Source organism: Arachis hypogaea, chromosome 20 (assembly GCF_003086295.3).
Source record: "Arachis hypogaea cultivar Tifrunner chromosome 20, arahy.Tifrunner.gnm2.J5K5, whole genome shotgun sequence".
Classification (NCBI taxonomy): Eukaryota; Viridiplantae; Streptophyta; class Magnoliopsida; order Fabales; family Fabaceae; genus Arachis; species Arachis hypogaea.
Genome location: NC_092055.1, coordinates 81,038,856 through 81,061,261, shown reverse-complemented (window position 1 = coordinate 81,061,261; position 22,406 = coordinate 81,038,856).

Here is a 22,406-nt window from a genome sequence, read left to right as displayed (position 1 = left end):
CACAAATTCGCACAACTAACCAGCAAGTGCACTGGGTCGTCCAAGTAATACCTTACGTGAGTAAGGGTCGATCCCACGGAGATTGTTGGTTTGAAGCAATCTATGGTTATCTTGTAAATCTTAGTCAGGAAATCAATTATAATTATCAATATGAATTGCGAAGAATAAAAGAGCATGGATTAAATACTTGTTCTGCAGTAATGGAGAATATGTTGGAGCTTTGGAGATGCTTTGTCTTCTGAATCTCTGCTTTCCCCCTGTCCTCTTCTTCACGCACGCAAGGTTCCTCCTATGGCAAGCTGTGTGTTGGTGGATCACCATTGTCAATGGCTACCATCCGTCCTCTCAGTGAAAAAGGTCCAGGTGCGCTGTCACCGCATGGCTAATCATCTGTCGGTTCCCACTCATGCTGGAATAGAATCTATTGATCCTTTTGCGTCTGTCACTACGCCTAACCCTTGTGAGTTTGAAGCTCGTCACAGTCATTCAATCCCTGAATCCTACTTGGAATACCACAGACAAGGTTTAGACTTTTCGGATTCTCAGGAATGCTGCCAATGGATTCTAGCTTATACCACGAAGATTCTGATTAAGGAATCCAAGAGATATTCATTCAATCGAAGGTAGAACGGAGGTGGTTGTCAGGCACACATTCATAGGTTGAGGATGATGATGAGTGTCACGGATCATCACATCCATCATATTGAAGTGCGAATAAACATCTTAGATAGAAACAAGCGTGTTTGAATAGAAAATAGAAATAATTGCATTAATTCATCGAGACACAGCAGAGCTCCTCACCCCCAACAATGGAGTTTAGAGACTCATGCTGTCAAAGAGTACAAAGTTCAGATCTAAAAATGTCATGAGGTACAAAATAAATCTCTAAAAGTTGTTTAAATACTAAACTAGTAACCTAGGTTTACAGAAAATGAGTAAACTAAGATAGATAGTGCAGAAATCCACTTCTGGGGTCCACTTGGTGTGTACTGGGGCTGAGACTTAAGCTTTACACGTGCCTAGGCTGTTTCTGGAGTTAAACGCCAGGTTGTAACCTGTTTTGGGCGTTTAACTCCAACTTGTAACTTGTTTCTGGCGTTTAACGCCAGACTGCAACATGGAACTGGCGTTTAACGCCAGTTTACGTCGTCTATCCTTGAGCAAAGTATGGATTATTATATATTGTTGGAAAGCCCTGGATGTCTACTTTCCAAAACAATTGAGAGCGCGCCATTTGAACTTCTGTAGCTCCAGAAAATCCATTTAGAGTGCAGGGAGGTCAGAATTCAACAGCATCTGCAGTCCTTTTTCAGCCTGAATCAGATTTTTGCTAAGCTCCCTCAATTTTAGCCAGAAAATACCTGAAATTACAGAAAAACATACAAACTCATAGTAAAGTCCAGAAATATGATTTTTATTTAAAAACTAATAAAAATATAATAAAAACTAACTAAATCATACTAAAAACATACTAAAAACATTGCCAAAAAGCGTATAAATTATCCGCTCATCAATGTCCTCTTGCTAAGCTCAAGGAGACCAAAAGAATGAATGCGGAAAAATAAGACTTATGCAATGCAACCTGTGTATACAAATGCAACTATATGCTAAGAAGTTTCTACCTACTTGGTTAAAAGTAAACAAGTTCTCTAAGACAAACATAAATCAGATTCCAGTAATTCAAATCACACAATAAGAGACAAGTAAACTTGTAAGAAGAGAGCTCATAAAAGCTGGGAACACAGAATTAAGCATTGAACCCTTACTGGAGGTGTATATGCACTCTAATCGCTCAAGTGTCTAGGGTTAATCCACTCTAGTCTTTTCTAGTCATGCTTTTTAAAACTTTGTTCTTCATTTAACCAATCAACAAATATTTAGTGTACAAATGCAAACATCATTGGGGCTTTTCAAGGTTGTAATGGGGCTAAGGTAAGGGTGAGGATATATGTATGGCCAAGTGAGCTATAATTTGAATCTTTGACTAACCCAAGTTCTCACCTAACACACACACACACACTCTATATAATTCTAAAATCAAGCTTAGCTACCCAAAATCTCACTTTTGTATATTTCATATACTCATGTATCAATTTTAATTCCATCACATATGCGTTGATCTTTTTATTGAACTTAACATTGGGGTGATTTTATTCCCCTATTCATTTATTTTCTCTTTTTTTTCTCTTTATATATATATATATATGAAAGCATAGTAAATCAATGCATATGGTTTTTATAATTTCACATGAGTAGCACCCAAATTCTCAATATTTGTCAATAAAAACAATACACATTCTCATCAACCAAAGTTCTCACCTTTTCCCACACTTAATTGACACACAATCTCTATCTTAAGCTAACCAAAGATTTAAATGGGTCAATTAATTGTTTTTCTACTTGAGACTAGTAATGTGGTAATATAAAGAAAAAAAGAGGGTTAAAAAGGCTCAAAGTGGCAAACAAAGGTAAATGAAATGGTAGGCTATTTGGGATAAGTGAGCTATAATCAAATGATGACCTCAATCATATGTATGCATGAATATACACCAAATAATAGACATATAGAATGGAACAAACCAAAGATTACAATCATAGAGAAGAAAACACACAAGAATAAAAATCATGGTTAAATAATGTAACCATATAATTAAGCTCAAAATCTCACAGCTTGTGTGTCCTTAGCTCTAAACCATGTTCCGAATTAAATTCTTCAAACAAGTTTAACAAAAATTTTAATTTGAATTACTGAAATGTTATACAATAGTGTCTTGAAAAGAAAGTCATTACTTCAACCAAGCAGAATATACATGCAAGCAACTACTATCATGCAATCTATTCTATCTAACAAAAGAAAAATAAAATTTGTGTTGAGAGAGAAAGAGATTACCTCCGGAAGTCAGGGACTGACCTCCCTACACTTAAGGCTTGGCACGGTCCTCCGTGCCATCAGTAAGGAACAAAGTGGGGCTAGGAGCATCGCGTCCACTGTCTGGCTCATCAAGGCTCTTCGTGATGGCGTGTGAAGTGGAATCCGGGGTATCTTTCTCTTCCGGAGGTGGGTGAGTACTGACAATGAGCTCCTTCAGATAAGTGTATCGGCGCTTGTTGCGGCGCTCTATTTGCTCCATCCGCCGGTCTTGCCGGTCTAACCTCTGAAGGATCTGAAGGAACATCTGAGTGGTGGATGGTGCAGGAGGTATGGATGATGGTGGAGCAGAAGAAGAAGGAGTGTTTAAAGACGGGCCTGCATACTGGCTCGCAGAAGGTACTGGGGGTCTGATATACTTCCCATTCGGGACATATTGATCATCCTTTGGGATCATGACCTTCGTATCCCCAGCCCGATAGGGGACTCTGGCTACAGAGACCAAATTTGTAACCAGTGCGGGGAAAGGTAGGTTGCCCACAATCTACACGTGTCCCATGGCCTGCCGGATGAGTCGGGGTAGGTTGAGAGGTTGCTCTGTAAGAATGCACCAGATGAAAACAGCCATGTCATTAGTGAAGGTAGACTTATGGGTGCTCAGAAAGATGTAGTAGGACATAATCTGTGCCCACCTGCGAGCCTCCAAGGTAAGTGCTTGGGCGGAGATACTCTTGGGTTTTGCCCGGTATTGTCCATAGATCTAAATGCTGCCAGGTTGGGCTATAACTCCAAGGACGCTATCCCAGTGAAACTGGTATGTCTGGTGCTTGAGTTGGGCCTCTTGATAGGCGTCCAACCCCTCTGGGCTACGTGGAAGATCCAATACTCTCTGAATGGCTCCTTTGGAAACTGGGACTTGCTTTTGGTGAACATAGACAAACTGCAGGGTAGGCGAATGGAAGTTGGAGTATAATTCAACTACCCAAGATAGATTGGCCTCCCGCGGCTGCCTCTTCAAGAATCCCCACTGTCTCCTTTCAATGCGGGCTCCACAAAATCAACAAAATGTGTTGGAAGGATGAGTAGATGCTCATTATTGTAGTTTCTCTCAGCTAGGATGGGGAACATCTACTCACAGTAACGGTTAGTGAACCATGCAGAGTCCCTTGCAGGAAATGCCTTCTTCGCCTCATCAACTTTGATTGTCCTCTTCACCCGCTTCGTAGGTGGCTTGACGCTTGTAGTTGGTTGTGCCTTAGCTGGGGCTCTTTTAGTGCCTTTCCGTGCCGGTGTCTTGTCAGTAGCCTTCTCTTTTCCTTTCTTGGTGCCCATCCTTAAGAAGGAAGAAAGAGGAAGAATGTTAAATATGGATAGCTAAAAACCAGAAGGAAGAAAGTTCAAGTGATAATAAATACCAAAGAAAAAGATAATAGCTTAGATACATGGTAGTTACAACATATAAATAGGACATCAATATAAGATCATGAAGGCATATCATAACAACTAGATGCAAGAGGGTTTAAAGCATGCAAGTAATAGCCATGAGAAGCATAGCTCAAGCATCGATATCAACAATAATTATCACATGTAACAAAATAATGAGCACTTGAATGTTGACAATTAATGACTAATATACTCAACATACATGGATATCAAGGGTTGTGAAAAAGGGGCATTAAAGTGTAAGAATAAAATAGATAAATATCCAAAATGTCATGTTAGTCTTTTCACAAATACTTGGTGTGCAATTTAAAGATAGAAAATAAGGCAATTAATCTAAGAAAATATGAGACCTAAAATAAAATGTCAATTGTCAAAGCATTCCACATAACATCCACAAGCAAAATTATAGCAAAATAAGCACCCAAATAAAGCTCCAACACCAACATAAGAATGCAAGATAAAGGAATGAAAAAGAAATTATAAATAACTAAGCTAATAGAAAATTAAAAATAAATAAAATAATCAAATGTAATAAATAAAAGAAGAATGAAAGAGTAGAGAAGAGGGAGAAAAGAAACCTTAAGAAGAAGATGAAAATAGGATGTTGAGTGGGAGTAAGAATGAGAGAAGAGTAAGAAAGGAGGAAGAAAAGAAAAGAAAATTGTAGCTGCCGAAGTTAGTGGTCTCCGGTGGTGGTCCGCCTGTGGTGGTGGAAGAAGGGAAGAAGAAAGAAGTAGGAAGTAGGAAGAGGGAAAGAATGAAGAAGAAAAAAGAAGAATTAGGATTAGGGAAAGAAGAGAGGAGTGAGAGAATTGAAATCTGGGCGGCGCGCTGAGTAAGTGACGCGGTGCATATGACGCGCACGCGTCGCCCACGCATATGCGTGGGTGGGCAAAAGTTGAAGTCGATGCGTAAGCGTCAGTCACGCATACGCGTGACCATAATTGTGCCAGACGCACGGTTTCAGCCCTATGGCCTCACAACTCTCTGTTCAATTTGTACTGGGCTGTAATCACATACGACGCATGCGCGTCTGTCACGCCCACGCATGGATATCCAAAAATGAAAGCGATGCGTATGCGTTCATTGTTCCTCTAGCACACTACCCGCGCGATGCCATCATAACTCTCTGTTCAAAAGACTTGTTTATGCCGATTTGTATGAACACGCGTACGCGTCAAGGACGCTTACGCGTGGCTGGGCAAAACCGCAGGTGACGCGCACGCGTAAAGAACGCGTACGCATGGGGTTGCTTGTGCGCTAGGCACCCCTCCTGCACAGCTCTCGCCCAACTCTCTATTCATATTCTCATTGTTGCGCATTCACACATGACGCGTGCGCGTCGTTTGCCCCCCTTTTTTTTATATAAAATAGAAGTAATTATGCAAAACTTAACACTGATAAAATAAAATAGAACTAATAATAAAAAAGGAAGATCGTACCATGGTGGGATGTCTCCCATCTAGCACTTTTCTTTAATGTCCTCAAGTTGAACGGTCCACAAGCTCAGTCTTCTTTTGTTGTTGGATCCGCCAAGAGGAAGATCTCTAGCACCTTGTTATTCTTCATCTTCTCACCATGATATAGCTTCAAGCGGTGGCCATGGACCTTGAAGAAGGTGGGGCTTGAAGGGTGACTTAGGTGGAAGACACCATACGACTCAGCTTTTTCCACCCTATACGGTCCTTTCCACCTTGCTCTCAACTTGCCTGGCATGAGCCTCAACCTTGAGTTATAAAGGAGGACTAACTCCCCAGGTCTAAACTATCTTCTCTTGATGTTCTTCTCATGCACAACCTACACCCTCTCCTTGTAGAGCCTTGAGTTCTCATATGCTTCTAGCCGAAGGCACTTCAATTCCTGTAGTTGCAGCTTCCTTTCTGCCCCGGCTCCCCCCAATCCTAAGTTGCATTCCCTCACTGCCCAGAAAGCTTTGTGCTCCACCTCCACTGGGAGGTGACAAGCCTTCCCGTAGACTAGGTGGAATGGACTCATTCCGATGGGTGTCTTGTAAGCTGTCTGATAAGCCCAAAGCGCGTTTGCAAGCCTAGTACTCCATTCTTTTCTATGAGGCTTGACGATCTTCTCCAATATGTGCTTTATCTCTCTGTTAGACACCTCGGCTTGTCCATTAGTTTGGGGATGGTGCGCCGTCGCCACTTTGTGAATAATGCCATGTTTCTTCAATAGAGCTGTCATTCTCTTGTTACAAAAATGAGAGCTTTGATCACTCACGATTGCTCGTGGTGATCCAAAGCAACAAATAATATTATTTCGAATAAAAGAAACAACAATGTTAGCATCATCAGTACGGGTAGAAATTGCTTCCACCCATTTAGAAAGATAATTAACAGCTAACAATATTTATAAGAAACCATTAGAGTTTGAAAATGGACCCATGAAGTCAATACCCCAAACATAAAAAATTTCACAGAACAACGTAAGTTGTTGGGGCATCTCATCCCTCTTGGATATATTCCCAAACCTTTGGCATAGGGGGCAAGATTCACGGAAAGCAGTTGTATCCTTAAAAAGTGTGGGCCACTAGAATCCATAGTCTAAAATTTTTCTAGCAGTTCATTGAGGACCAAAGTGTCCACCACTCTCAGAAGAGTGGTAGGCTTCTAAAATTGACTGAAATTCTGATTGTGGCACACACCTTTTGATTATTTGGTCGGCACCGCATCTCCATAAATATGGGTCATCCCATATGTAATACTTGGACTCGCTTTTAAGCTTGTCCTTTTGGTGATTAAAAAAATTAGGAGGAAAGGTATGACTAACCAAATAATTAGCTATAGGTGCATACCGGGAAACAACCTCAGATATTGCGTGCAAGCTATCAAGTGAAAAAGCATCATTGATAGGAGTGGAGTCACTTTTAATGTGCTCTAGGCGACTCAAGTGATCCGCCACTAAATTTTGGGAACTACTCCTATCTTTGATCTCTAAATCAAACTCTTGCAGCAACAATATCCAACGGATTAACCTTGGTTTGGACTCTTTTTTAGCTAATAAATATTTTAGAGCTGCATGGTCTGAATATACTACCATCTTAGTTCCAAGTAAATAGGCTTGAAATTTATCCAAAGCAAAAACAATAGCTAAAAGCTCTTTCCCAGTGGTAGTATAATTAGACTGAGCACCATCTAAAGTCTTAGAAGCATAAGCAATTATATAAGGGTCCTTACCTTCAAGCTGAGCTAGCGCCGCTCCTATCTCATAGTTGGATGCGTCACACATTATCTCAAACGGCCTACTCCAGTCAGGCCCTCTCGCAATAGGATCTTGGGTCAAGGAAATTTTCAGCTTATCAAATGCCTCCATACAGTCTTCATTCAACTTGAACTCTACGTCCTTCTGCAGCAGTCAAAACAAAGGCAGTGCAACCTTACTGAAGTCCTTAATAAATCATCGGTAGAAACCTGCATGACCAAGAAATGAACGGACTTCCCTCATGGAGGAGGGGTAAGGTAAACCAGAAATAACATCTACCTTTGCAGGATCTACAGATATGCCAGTATTAGAAACATGTCCTAGAATAATACCTTGTTTTACCATAATATGACATTTTTCAAAATTAAGCACAAGGTTTGAACTAACACACCTTTCTAATACTCTAGCTAAATTATCCAAACAAAGGTCGAATGAATCACCATAAACACTAAAGTCATCCATGAAAACTTCCATACAGTGTTCAAGAAGATCTGAGAAAATACTCATCATGCATCTTTGAAACGTAGCCGGTGCATTACATAAGCCAAAAGGCATTCTCTTATACGCATACGTTCCAAAGGGGCATGTAAAAGTAGTTTTCTCCTGATCTTCTGGAGCTATATGAATTTGAAAATAGCCAGTGTAACCATCTAAAAAACAGTAGTGTGATTTACCTGACAAGAGATCAAGCATTTGATCGATAAAAGGTAGTGGGTAGTGATCCTTGCGAGTAGCCTGGTTCAGTCGCCTATAGTCAATGCACATCCTCTAGGAGTTCTGCACTCTTGTAGCCATGAGTTCCCCATGCTCATTCTTCACTGTTGTAATGCCAGACTTCTTTGGAACCACCTGTACTGGGCTAACCCATTCACTATCCGAGATTGGATAGATGATGTCGGCTTCAAGCAGTCTGGTCACTTCCTTCTTGACAACATCTAAAATGGTGGGGTTCAACTGCCTTTGACGTTGATGGATGGGCCTTGCTACTTCCTCTAGAAATATGTGGTGCTCACAGACTTGAGGGTTGATACCTAATATGTCTGCCAAACTCTACCCAATAGCTTTCTTGTGTCTTCTAAGCACACTAAGCAACTACTCCTCTTGTTGGGAAGTGAGTTCCCTTGCAATAATAACTGGGAGCTTCTGATTATGCTCAAGATAAGCATACTTGAGGTAGGGTGGAAGGGGCTTCACCTCCATTTTTAGCTCATGGCTTGGCTATTAATTATCTGGAACCATTGGAGTTAGCAAGGTATCTTCAGTCTCTTCAGAGTGCTTCCCCACACTTGCACCTTGCTCTATGTTCATCTCTTCTACTGCCTCTTGGAGAACTTCAGCCACTGTCTCATCAATAATGTCACACTGAAAGATGGAGTGATCTTTCGGTGGGTGCTTCATAGCTTCATCTAGGTTGAAGCTCACGGCTCTGCCATCTATCTCAAATGAATAGGTACCCGAGAAGGCATCTAATTTGAACCACGAAGTCTTCAAAAATGGCCTTTCCAAGCAAGATGGATGAAGGTCTTCCTGAGTCACTAGGGGGCATCTCTAAAATATAGAAGTCAATAGGGAATGTCAACCCCTTGATGCTCACCAGGGCGTCATCTGCAATGCCAACCATTGAGATTATGCTCTTATCTGCCAAAACAAAATGTGCTGCCGACCTTTTTAACGGAGGGAGCCTCAAAGCATCATATACAGATAATGGCATAATACTAACACATGCACCTAAATCACACATGCAGTCAAAAAATTGTACACCCTCTATAGTACAAGTAACCATGCAAGGACCGGATCACCACATTTCTCCAGTATAGCACCCATTAAAGCAGAAATAGAGCTACCTAAAGGAATGGTTTCTAAATCATGTATTTTATCTTTATTCATGCATAAATCTTTTAGAAACTTAGCATATTTAAGTACTTGGCAAATAGCATCAAAAAGAGGAATAGTTACCTCAACCTTTTTGAAGATCTCCACCATCTTTGGGTCTAGCTCCACTTGCTTCTTGGTCCTCCTAGCAAGGTGTGGAAAAGGAATGGGAATGGCTTCTCTTACAGCATCATCTTCATTACATACTCCATTCCTTGGTTGAGTTGCTTTCGCATCAACCGCATCTTGTACCTCATCCTCTTCTTCAACATCTTCTACCTCAACAATATCTTCAACTTGAATGTCTTCTCTTGAGCTTAGCTCCTCGGGACTCCTCTCTTGCAATTTGGTTCTAGACCTCAAAGTAATGGTATTGATACCACCTTTGGGGTCGGGTAAAGGTTAAGAGGGAAGAGCACTAGAGCTTGAAGGTTGACTGTAGGGGGTAGAGGGTGGTTCCATTCGGGATATGAGAGCTTGTAAAGTAGAGGTAAGACCGGTTATGCTAGAGGTAAGTGTATTCTAAAGGTCTTTTTGTCCTTGTACAATAGAGCGAAGCATCTCATCATTGGAGGAGGGAGGGGGTAAGTAATTTGAGGGGCTTGTGTTTGGTTGTTTTGAGGTGCTTGGGCTTGCCTTTGGTGAGGTGCTCGGTAAGTTTGGCCTTGGTTCTGCTGTTGGTATGGAGGGTTCTGTTGATACCGGTTCTGCTGATAGTTGTTGTTGTTTCACCTCTAATTTTCGTCATTGTCTCTGCCTCCTTGATTGTAGTTGTCCCTTTATCCTTGGTTGGAATTGTCTCTCCACCATTGGTTGGAATTGTCTCTCCATCCTTGGTTAGAGTTGTCTTGCCAACCTTGATTGTAGTTACCACCTTGGTTGTAATTACTGCCTTGTTGATAGTATCCTTGATTCGGACGGTTGTAATAAGTATTGGTAGCAGCCAAGGTGTTGTCTTCTTATTAGAGTTGTGGGCATTCATCAGTGTAATGAGAATAACAAGCGCATATTCCACACACTCTCTGAGGGACCAACTGTTGACACTGTTGTTGTGGAGGAGGCTGAGGTTGTTGTTGATTGAGCTCGAGTTGCTTCAGTATATTGGTCATCTTTTCTATAGTCTTGGTGAGAGCAGCAGTCTCACTACTAGAGGAAACCTCCGTAATTTCCTTGGGATGGTTGTTCCTGTGCCTTGCATTTTGGGTAGACTCAACTAGATCGGTGATCAGTTGCCACGCTTCTGTCGCCGTCTTGTACTTAGTCAGGGAGCCATTACTCGCAGCATCTAGTATAGTCTTGTCTTGAGGCTCCATGCCTTGGCAGAAATAGCTAATCAACACCAACTGGTCGATCTTGTGATGGAGACATGAGTCTAGGAGATTCCTGAAGCGTACTCAATACTCGTAAAGAGTCTCTGATTTACCTTGGATAATGTAAGAGATTTCTTTCCTCAGTCTATCTGTAACTTCAGCTGGAAAGAACTTGTCCAGGAATTCCCTTCTGGGCAGATCCCAATTAGTAACAACCGCTTCAGGTTGAGTATAGAACCACTCCCTTGCCTTTCCCTCAAGAGAAAATGGGAAGGCATATAACCATATAGTAACCTCATCAGCACCATGCCGCCTAGTAGTTGAGCAGGCTGTTTGAAAATCCCTAAGGTGCTTGATAGGCTCTTGAGTAGGTAAGCCATGAAACTTGGGCAGTAAATTAATCAGAGCGGTCTTCAGTTCAAAATCCACAGCCAAATTTGGATGACGTGCTTGATATGGTTGCAGTGTAAAGTCCGGACCTCCTGCTTCCTGAAGAGTAATCCTTCTAGGCTCCGCCATATTACCTGCACTTAAATCAACAGAAACAGTAAAAGAAAAGCTAGTTTCTTCCTCAAATGACGCTTCAGATTCACCCTCAGACAAGACTGGTGAATTGGTAGAAACCCCTTCACCACCCTTAGAGGCTAACTGACGCCGAGCTCGCCTAATACGTGAAATGGTTTTTTAGATTTCGGCATCAAATGCGGCTAAGCTCGAATCCGGTAATGATCACGTTATTCAATGAAAGAAACATAGAGCTCATGGTAATAAAATATATTAAGAAAATTAAACTATAAAACTACTAATAATAAAAAACATGCAAATAAAAATAAAATAAAAATGCAATTATATAAATATAAAAATATTTACACCAACCAATAATTTAGTACACTGTTGCAACTCCCCGGCAATGGCGCCAAAAATTGACGGGTGAAAAAATACCGGTTAAGAAATTCCAGTAAAAACTGCGTTGTAAGTACAGTCTTAACCGACGAAATTTTCACTATCAATTTAGAAGATGTCACAATTTAAGAATGATTAACTGGGAGTAGAATTCCCAGGTCGTTTCCCAAAGAGTTGACACAGTAGTGAAAATTATTGATAAGGAATTTTCCGAGAAATTTTTAAGGTTGAGAACGGGAAAAATAAATGGCGATCAATTAAAGCAGCTAATAATGACAAGAGGTATTAGATAGTTGAAATAAAAGGCCTTGACAAGGAAAATATTAATCGGAGTTTCTATCTTTGTTGAATTTCCCAAGTATAATAGTAAAAGGTTGTTGCTTTCACTTAGTTATCCTCTAACTAATAAAGGAAAGTCAAGTAACTAATATTAACTTTAATTCACAAGTCCTAATCACTTCACAAGGAAGGATTAGAGTTAGTGAAAACTGAGTTAGCCAGCAATTTCCAATTACAGATTAATACTTGAGTTTTCCAACCCAAGAGTTTTGATGAGTGCATATTTTACGATATATTTTGGTTTGATTTGAGTGGATTTCATCACATAAATCCACATTTATTAATCTAAATAGCATGCTTTTGAGATTTCTTCCTAAATTGTGCTTGAAAGTGAAAACATGCTCTTTTGTGCTTAATTTAGTCAATTTTAATTCACTTTAATCCCATTTGGTGCCTTGATGTATTTGTTGAGTGATTTCAGGTTTCCAAGGTAAGTATGGGTTGAAGAAGTGAGGGAGAGAGCATGCAAAAGGGAAGAAACCATGAAGAAATGGAGTTTGGAAGTTTCAGCACCCGTGCGTACGCATAAGAAGGATTTGCGAGCGACGCGTACGCTTGACCCACACGTACGCGTGGATGGATTTTTGCATAGGGACGCGTACGCGTGACCCACGCGTACGCGTGACCCGAATTACGTTAGCTCATTAATTGCAAATCGCTGGAGGCGATTTTTGGGCCTCCAAGACCCAGTCCAACTCATTTCTGAAGCTTTATGAGGCCAAAGTGAAGCTGAATGAAAGGGGGGCAGTTAGGGTTAGATTTTAGATGTTTTCTCTTAGTTTCTAGAGAGAGAAGCTCCCTCCTCTCTCTAGAATTAGGTTAGGTTTAGTTAATTTCTCTTTAATTTCTGTCTTTAATTATTGTTTTAATGTAGTTTCTTTTATGTTTTCATGCTCTTCTTGTCTTTCTCTTCTTTATTTCTCTTGTAATTTCCTTTCTTTTGCCATTTTTATGTTATGACACTCTTGTTACATTTTACTTTCAATTAATGCAAATTCATGTATTATGTTCATTTATTGCTTTCCCTAGTTGTCATTGTTACTTTCTTGCTTTGGTAGTTTTAGAATTTATTTTATTGCATTTTAACATTATTTTTTTTCATGCACACCAAGTGTTTGATAAAATGCTTGGCTTAGTTTTTACATAGTTTTTCTTCACTCTTGGCTTGAAATTGGTGACTTTGGTGGCCATTGAGTCATGATGTCCATTCTTGTTTGATATATTAGGGTAGTTTGTTGATTTGGTCTCCCTTGACTCTATGTGACCCTAAGTGTTGACATAGGACTTAGGGATTGAAATTAACTATGCCTATTTGACTTATCATCAATGTAAGGTTGACTAAGTAGGATTAACTCTTCATAATCATCATGTGTTTGTGGTCAATGGCTAGGATAGGTAGCCTTAGCTCTCAATTACTTGCCAAGATGTTTTCTTTCATTTGAAGTTTCCTTTCTTTGCATTTAATTGCTTTGACTTTTATTGCTTTGATGTTTAATTTCTTGCACGTTTAGTTTTCACACTCTTGGTTGAGAAATTGGATGTTTGGGTGGAATTGAGTTGTGGATGTCTATTCTGCATTGTGTGAGAATAGTTAATTGGTTTGGTTTTCATTGACGCTAGTCTTTGACTAAGTAATTAGTGAGTTGACTAGGACTTATGGATTGAGATCAATTATGCTCTTTTGACTAATTCTCAAGGAAGATTGACTAATTTGGATTGATTCTACACAATTGCCATGTTTGTGGTCCATAACTAGGATAGGAAACCTAGATTACCCACTTCTTGCCAAGAACCCTTTTTACTATTTGATTTCCATTTTCATTGCTTTAATTGCTTTCCTCTCAATTTCTTGCATGATCATTTGCTTCCTTGCTATTTACATTTCTTGCTCTCTTGCTTTCATTCCTAATTCCCCATGATCTCTTTCATAGCCAATAATTGTATATTTCATTGCAACTCCTAGGAAAGACGACCCGGGAATTAAATACTATACTCTCAGTTTATATATTTTGAATTTAATATTTGATAGTGAGAATTTGTTGTTGGTTTGGACTATGCTACCAACGAATTGATGCTTGTTTTTGATTGATTCCAAACTATATGCAAGAATTCTCATTGTCGAATTTGGCGCCATTGCCGGGGAGTTGCAATGGTGTTGTTGTTGGCTATTGTAAATATGTTAATATGTAAATAGCTTACTTTTTGATTGTCTTTGTTGGTGGTTAGGATTTTGGATCCTAGAGGACATTGGATATTCTAGCATTGGTGGGAAAGTCAAGCACAAGACACCATAGCAAAGGCTCTCCCAATTGTCTAACTTAAAGACATTCAATAAAAGTGCTTGGTAACATTGTTCTAACTTTTCTCTTGTGTACATATTTTGACTTGTTTGCTTTTTGTTATGCTTGGTTAGCTTAGAATTAGTTTAATTTTAAGTTAGTTATGGCAATTTTGGTTTGGATCATGAATTTATGGGTTCTTTCATGTTTTGGTGTGGAATCTTGGTTGAACTAAGGCTTGGTACCTTAGAATTTTGAAGAAACATTTTGGAAAAAAACAGGGCATGTGCGTGCGCACAGCCTTGTGTGCACGCACACAACAACAAATTTTCACTTCCTGTGCGTACGCACCCAGTTGTGTGTACACACACATGCTATTATGCCCATTGTTCACAGCGCCAACACGCTTTGTGCATGCGCATTCCCCTGTTTTCTGTGACCTGTGCGTCCGCACGTACCTGTGCGTACGCACACATGCCTTTTTCGCACTCTTTGTGTGACCTCGGGTTGTTCTCCCTAGGAATTACAATAAAGTGTCTTGTTATTGGTTATGAGTTATTTTGGGGTTTTGGATAAGAGGCATGAAAAGTAAATGGCAATGAAAATAAACTAACAACTATAAAAGGCTCTTGGTAAGGTGTGAGAACTAGAAGTCCTATCCTAGTTATCCTTCTCAATTGTGATGAGAATTGTTCATTGCTACCACTTAGTTAACCCTTACTAATTAAAGGAAAGTCAAGTGGATGAATTGACTTGAGCCACAAGTCCTAGCCAACTCCCAAGGAAAGACTAGCTTTAGTGCACTCCAAACCAATTAGCAATCTCTCCAATTATCAATCAACAAAGGAATTAGATAACTCAAGTGTCACTAATTACTCTACCTAGGCCAAGAGGAACAAAATCTACACTAAAACTAAAAGAGACATTTCAACAAACACATAAAGTGCAAGAGGAGTAAACATTATTCAATGCAAGAATTAAAGGAATCTACAACTACAAAAACAAGAGATCAACAATAGAAAAGCAAAGAAGACACATTTATTATGAATTACCTCTTATTGAATTGGAAGAATGTAGAAGGAACAATACTAGATCTACAACAAAGTATAAGAACAACATAAAGGAAATTACAACAAAGGAATAGAAGAAGATTGAATGTAGCAACAAAGAATTGAGAGATAGAAGTGGAAGAAAGCAAAGATTAAAACCTAGATCTAAAAACTAAACCTAATTCTAATCCTAATTCTAGAGAGAAGAGAGAGCTTCTCTCTCTAGAAACTAACTCTCACTACTAAAACTAAGCTAAAACTAAACTAATGGTAACTAACATCTAAAGTATGAAAAGTATCTTCATTCCCCCTTCAATCCTTGGCTTAAATAGCATCAGAAATGAGTTGGATTGGGCCCACAAGGCTTTAGAATTCGCTGGCCACGTTTTGTTTTAAGTGAACCAGGTGGCAGCAACGGCGCGTGCGCGTACTATGCGCGTACGCGTCACCATGCGCGGTTCAACCATAGCAAATCTTATATTGTTTCGAAGCTCCGGATGTTAGCTTTCCAACCCAACTGGAACCGCATCATTTGGACCTCTGTAGCTCAAGTTATGGCCGATTAAGTGCGAAGAGGTCGGCTTGACAGCTTTCCGGTTCTTCCATTTCTTCATGAGTTCTCCAACTTTTCATGCTTTCTTTCTTCATTCCCTTGATCCAATCTTTGCCTCCTAAACCTTAAATCACTTAACAAACATATCAAGGTATCTAATAGAATCAAGGTGAATTAAATTTAGCTATTTTGAGTCCTAAAAAGCATGTTTTCACATTCAAGCATAATTAAAGGAGAATATACAAAACCATGCTATTTCTTGAATAAATATGGGTAAAAGGTGATAAAATCCCCAAAAATCAATACAAAACAAACCGTCAAATTGGGGTTTGTCAACCGCCTGTGCGCATGAACCCCTGCCCTTTTCGCTTTTGTGCGCGCACACAGACCTGTGTGTGCGCGCACACGTGATCCTTCCTAAAAAATTTTTTTTTCGGCCTTCTGTGCGTGGGTGATGAGCGGATAATTTATACACTTTTTGGCATTATTTTTACATAGTTTTTAGTATAATTTGATTAGTTTTTAGAATTTTTATTAGTTTTTAAATAAAAATCACATTTCTAGACTTTACTATGAGTTTGTGTGTTTTTCTGTGATTTCAGGTATTTTCTGGCTGAAATTGAGGGACCTGAGCAAAAGTCTGATTCAGAGGCTGAAAAAGGACTACAGATGCTGTTGGATTCTGACCTCCCTGCACTCAAAGTGGATTTTTTGGAGCTCCAGAAGTCCAAATGGCGCGCTCTCAATTGCGTTGGAAAGTAGACATCCAGGGCTTTCCAGCAATATATAATAGTCCATACTTTGCCCGAGTTTAGATGATGCAAACTGGCGTTCAACGCCAGTTCTCTGTCCTATTCTGGCGTTAAACGCCAGAAACAGGTTACAAGTTGGAGTTAAACGCTAGAAACAGGTTACAACCTGGCGTTTAACTCCTAAAACAGCCTAGGCACGTGTAAAGTTCAAGTCTCAGCCCCAGCACACACCAAGTGGGCCCCGGAAGTGGATTTTTGCACTATCTATCATAGTTTACTCATTTTCTGTAAACCTAGGTTACTAGTTTAGTATTTAAACAACTTTTAGAGATTTATTTTGTACCTCATGACATTTTACATGTTTCATATTGTATTTCTGATGGCATGAGTCTCTAAACTCCATGATTGGAGGTGAGGAGCTCTGCTGTGTTTTGATGAATTAATGCAATCACCACTGTTTTTCATTCAATCACGCTGGTTTCTATTCTAAGATATTCTCTCGCACTTCACCCTGATGAATGTGATGATCCGTGACACTCATCATCATTCTCACCTATGAACGTGTGCCTAACAACCACCTCCGTTCTATCTGCATTAGCTTGAGTGTGTATCTCTTAGCCTCTTGGTTCATGATCAGAGTCTTCGTGGTATAGGCTAGAATTATTGGTGGCCATTCCCGAGATCCGAAAAGTCTAAACCTTGTCTGTGGTATTCCGAGTAGGATCTGGGAAGGGATGAATGTGAAGAGCTTCAAACTCACGAGTGTTGGGCGTAGTGACAGACGCAAAAGGATCAATGGACCCTATTCCAACATGAGTGAGAACCGACAGATGATTAGCCATGCAGTGACAGCGCATTTGGACCATTTTCACTGAGAGGACAGATGGTAGCCATTGACGACGGTGATCCACCAACATACAGCTTGCCATGGAAGGAGACCTGCGTGCGTGAAGAAGAAGACAGTAGGAAAGCAGAGATTCAGAAGACAGAGCATCTCCAAAACCTCAATATGTTCTCCATTACTGCATAACAAGTACTATTTAATTTATGCTTTTTACTCTTCATAAATATAATCACTCTTATCATTGATTTCCTGACTAAGAATTACAAAATAACCATAGCTTGCTTCAAGCCGACAATCTCCGTGGGATCGACCCTTACTCACGTAAGGTATTACTTGGACGACCCAGTGCACTTGCTGGTTAGTGGTACGAGATGTGAAAAGTGTGATTTACAATTCGCGCACCAAGTTTTTGGTGCCGTTGCCGGGGATTGTTCGAGTTTGAACAACTGGCATTTCATCTTGTTGCTTAGATTAGGAAAATTTTGTCTTTTGGGTCAGAGTCTTTTATTTTCGTTTCAAAAATTTTCCAAAAATTTATTATTTTTCTTTATTAATCTTTAGAGTTTTTCTGTTTGAGTTTAGTTTCAAATTTTAAATTTGGTGTCAATTGTACGTTTTTATTTTTCCTTAAATTTTCGAATTTGTGTTCATTGTTCTTTCTTGATTTTCAAGTTGTTCTTGCTATTTTTCTTGTTTGATCTTTAGTCTTTCCTGTCCTGTGTCTTTTCTCGTTTTTCTTGTGCATTTTCAATTTATCAATTTTCAAAAACAAAAAATTATTAAAACACTTTAAATTTATAGCTCAATTGGCTAGAGCGGTGTGCTTATGTTCTTGGTAATTGGGAATCTTCCTTTTAAAACTTTTTCAAAATAATTTTTCTTTGATTAAATCTCATGTCAAACTTTTAAGTTTGGTGTTCTCTTGTTATTTTTTTATTATTTTCGAAAAATTACTTTTTGTTTTCTAAAAGTTTTATGTTTGGTGTTCTTTTTATGTTCTTGTGAGTCTTCAAAGTGTTCTTGAGGCTTCTTTGTGTTTCGATCTTAAAATCTTTAAGTTTGGTGTTCCTTGGTGTTTTCCCTCCAAAACTTTCGAAAAACAAGGAGCATTAGATCTAAAAATTTTAAGTCTTGTGTCATTTTATTCTTTTTCTCTTTCCTCGTTAAATTCAAAAATATCTTTTCTCTTTATTTTAAATTGAATTTTCGAAAATTACTTTAAAAAAAATTTCAGATTTTTATCTTAAAAATCAAATATTTTCAAAATTCAAAATCTTTTTCAAAAATCATATCCAAAGTTTTTCAAATCTTCTCAATTAAGCAATTATTTTCATTTTCAAATTTATTTTTCTCTAGGTTTTCGAAATTTACATTTTAATTTGTAATTGTTTTATTTTATTTTATCTTATTATTTTTATTTATCTTAATAATTTGGTTTGTTCTACATCAATAAAATAAAAACAAAAATATATTTTCTTTGCAATTCATATCAATTCCATTTTATCCATCATGAATCTAAGTGGAAATGAACAGTCCAGAAGGACTCTGGGATCATATGCTAATCCCACTACTGCTGCATACGGGAGTAGTATCTGTATACCTCCCATCAAAACAGGCAGTTTTGAGATAAATCCTCAGCTCATTGTCATGGTGCAGCAAAATTGCCAGTATTCCGGTCTCCCACAGGAAGAACCTACCGAGTTTCTGGCACAATTCTTGCAAATTGCTGACACAGTACGTGACAATGAGGTAGATGGTGCGGTATTTGTAACCCACTAACTTACCGGCAAGTGCACCGGGTCGTAGCAAGTAATACCTTACGTGAATAAGGGTCGATCCCACGAGGATTGATGGATTAAGCAACAATAGCGTTTGATAGGATTAGTTAGACAAATAGAAAATAGTGTTGAGAGTTCAAAGACATTAAATAATAGCAAAAATATTAAAGATAGGCAGATAAATAAGTTAGGAATAAAATATGGAGAAAACAGTTAAGGCTTCAGAGTTATCTATTTTCTGGATTGACTTTTCTTATTAACTAATTTTAATCATGTAAGATTTAATTCATGGCAAACTATTTGTGACTAGACCCTAATTCCTTAGACCTTCCTAGTCTCCTCTAAAATTCATCAGTTGCCAATTCCTTGGTCAATTAATTCCAATTAGAGGGTGATGATCAAATTCTAGTTTATATGCCACAAGAATCCTAATTATCCAAAAATAAAGGGATTATATGTCACGTATCCCGTTAAATACAAACAATTAGAAATTCAGGATAATATGTTTTCAAGCTATTGTTCAAGTAAAGAGCTTTTCCAAGTTATACAAGAACTCAAATAGAACATGGGTCATACTTCCGTTCCACCCAAATTCATAAAATAAAGAACGAAAACAATTATTGAAATATAAATCAAAACATGAATTAAAATAGAAAAATAATATTATCAATCCATACAATAGACAGAGCTCCTAACCTTAACAATGGAGGATTAGTTGCTCATGGAATATGGAATGTAAATTTGTATGGAATAATGTTGTGGAATGTTCTACTGGAACCACCCTATTGGGATCCCTTTTATAACTAATCCTAATAATTTAAAAATCAAATTTCTAAAATTAAAATTAAAATAATATCTTTTCCTAAAATAAGATTTGAATTTAAATTCGAATTAATTAACAAGTCTTCAGCTGATGGGTGGGACCACTTGATTTGTCCATTCTGCAGCTTTTAATCTGTGATTTTTGGGCTAAGAACTGGGTCAAAACAGCCCAGAAATCGCCCTCAGCGTTTTTCTACATTTTCTGCACGTGGCGCATGTGACGCGTCCGCGTCATCCATGCGTTCGCGTCATTTGTGCAGATTCCAGTCCACGCGTTTGCGTCAGGCACGCGATCGCGTCATTGCGATTTCCTCCATTCCACGCGGTTGCGTGAGCCAAGCGTCTGCATCGGTATTCGCTGGTCATCTCCTTGGCTTCTTCTCTTTCTCTGCAGAAACTCCATCAAATTCCGCCAATTGCTACCTAAAATAAACAGTATTGCACAAAACTCAAAATAGCATCCATACTGGCTAAAATATAATTAATTCTTAATTAAATTCAACAATTTAGATGCAAATTCACTAGGAAAAGATAGGAAAGATGCTCACGCATCACAACACCAAACTTTAAACTGTTGCTTGTCCTCAAGCAACCAAAAACTAATATAAGCTTAGGATGTGAATTTGCATGAGAATGAGAGTTCGATTAAGCTCATGTCTCTTCTTATAGTGGGGTTTTCAACTGCAATCCTGAATAGTTTTGGCATCTCACTTTATCCTTTGAAGTTCAGAATGATTGGCATCCATAGGAACTCAGAATCCAGATAGTGTTATTGATTCTCCTAGTTCAGTATGTTGATTCTTGAACACAGCTACTTTATGAGTCTTGGCCATGACCCTAAGCATTTTGTTTTCCAGTATTACCACCGGATACATAAATGCCACAGACACATAACTGGGTGAACCTTTTTAGTTTGTGACTCAGCTTTGCTAGAGTCCCCAGTTAGAGGTGCTCAGAGTTCTTAAGCACACTCTTTTTGCTTTGGATCACGACTTTAACCGCTCAGTCTCAAGCTTTTCACTTGACACCTTCACGCCACAAGCACATGGTTAGGGACAGCTTGATTTAGCCGCATAGGCCAGGATTTTATTCCTTTGGGCCCTCCTATCCATTAATGCTCAAAGTCTTGGATCCTTTTTACCCTTGCCTTTTAGTTAAAAGGGTTATTGGCTTTTTCTGCTTGCTTTTTCTTTTTCTTTTTTTTTTTCCGCAAGCTTTGTGTTTTTCACTGCTTTTTCTTGCTTCAAGAATCAATTTTATGATTTTTCAGATTATCAATAACATTTCTCTTTTTCATCATTCTTTCAAGAGCCAACAATTTTAACATTCATAAACTTCACTAAAAAAAATATGCACTATTTAAACATTCATTCAGAATCACAGAAAATACCACCACATCTAAGTAAATGAGACTACTCTAAAAATTAAATTCAAATTCTCATGCACTACATCTATTCTTCTTTCTTTTTGATTTCAAGCTTAGTCGGCAATACATGAGACATCTTTCAGAATTAAATCACTTAACAGAAAAATTAAACTAGAACCTATGAATCTACTAATAAAGGATCATGCAATAAACAAAACAAAGTAGCAGGAAACTAGAACATAATATAATAAAAGCGGGAAGGAATAAAGGATTATGAAAGGAACTCAACCACCTTAGTTATCCGAGCGGTCATTTATTATTCAGGTTGTGCTCCTTTGTGAAGATGATTCACCTCCTTTAGTGCCATAAAATTAAACAGAAAACCTATAAGTGAAGCGTCAACACCAAACTTAAAGGTTTGCTTGTCCTCAAGCAAAGAAGAACTGAAAATAAAAAGAAACAAATATTAGAATGAAATAAGAATAAAAGGATAAAAGAACAAGAGAGATTTAGGATTTGGGAGAGAGAAAAAAAAAATTAAAAACTGGCGGCGAACTGGTGGAGGTGTGCGGCGCAGGCGATGCGTACGCGTGAGTCACGCGATCGCGCGCTGTTGAAGTGGCGCGAACGCGTGGAGGACGCGATTGCGTGGATGGCCGATATGTGCAACTGACGCGAACGCGTGGGGTACGCGTTCGTGTGACCAAAATTGTGCTTTTAGCACACTTCTTGCCCCAATCCAGCACAACTCTCTGTCCAAACATTCTTTTACGTCGATTCTGCAGGTCACGCGTTCACGTGAGTGACGCGGACGCGTGGGAGGTCATTTTTCCACATGACGCGGGCGCGTCATCGACGCGATCGCGTGGAACAATTTTGTGCCAAAGGCACTATTCTAGCGCCACTCCCTCGCAACTCTCTGTCAAATTTATTTTTTCACACACACCCATCTGACGCGGATGCGTCAGCGACGCGTGCGCATTGTGTGCGCTCTTCTTTTTTTTTTTTAAA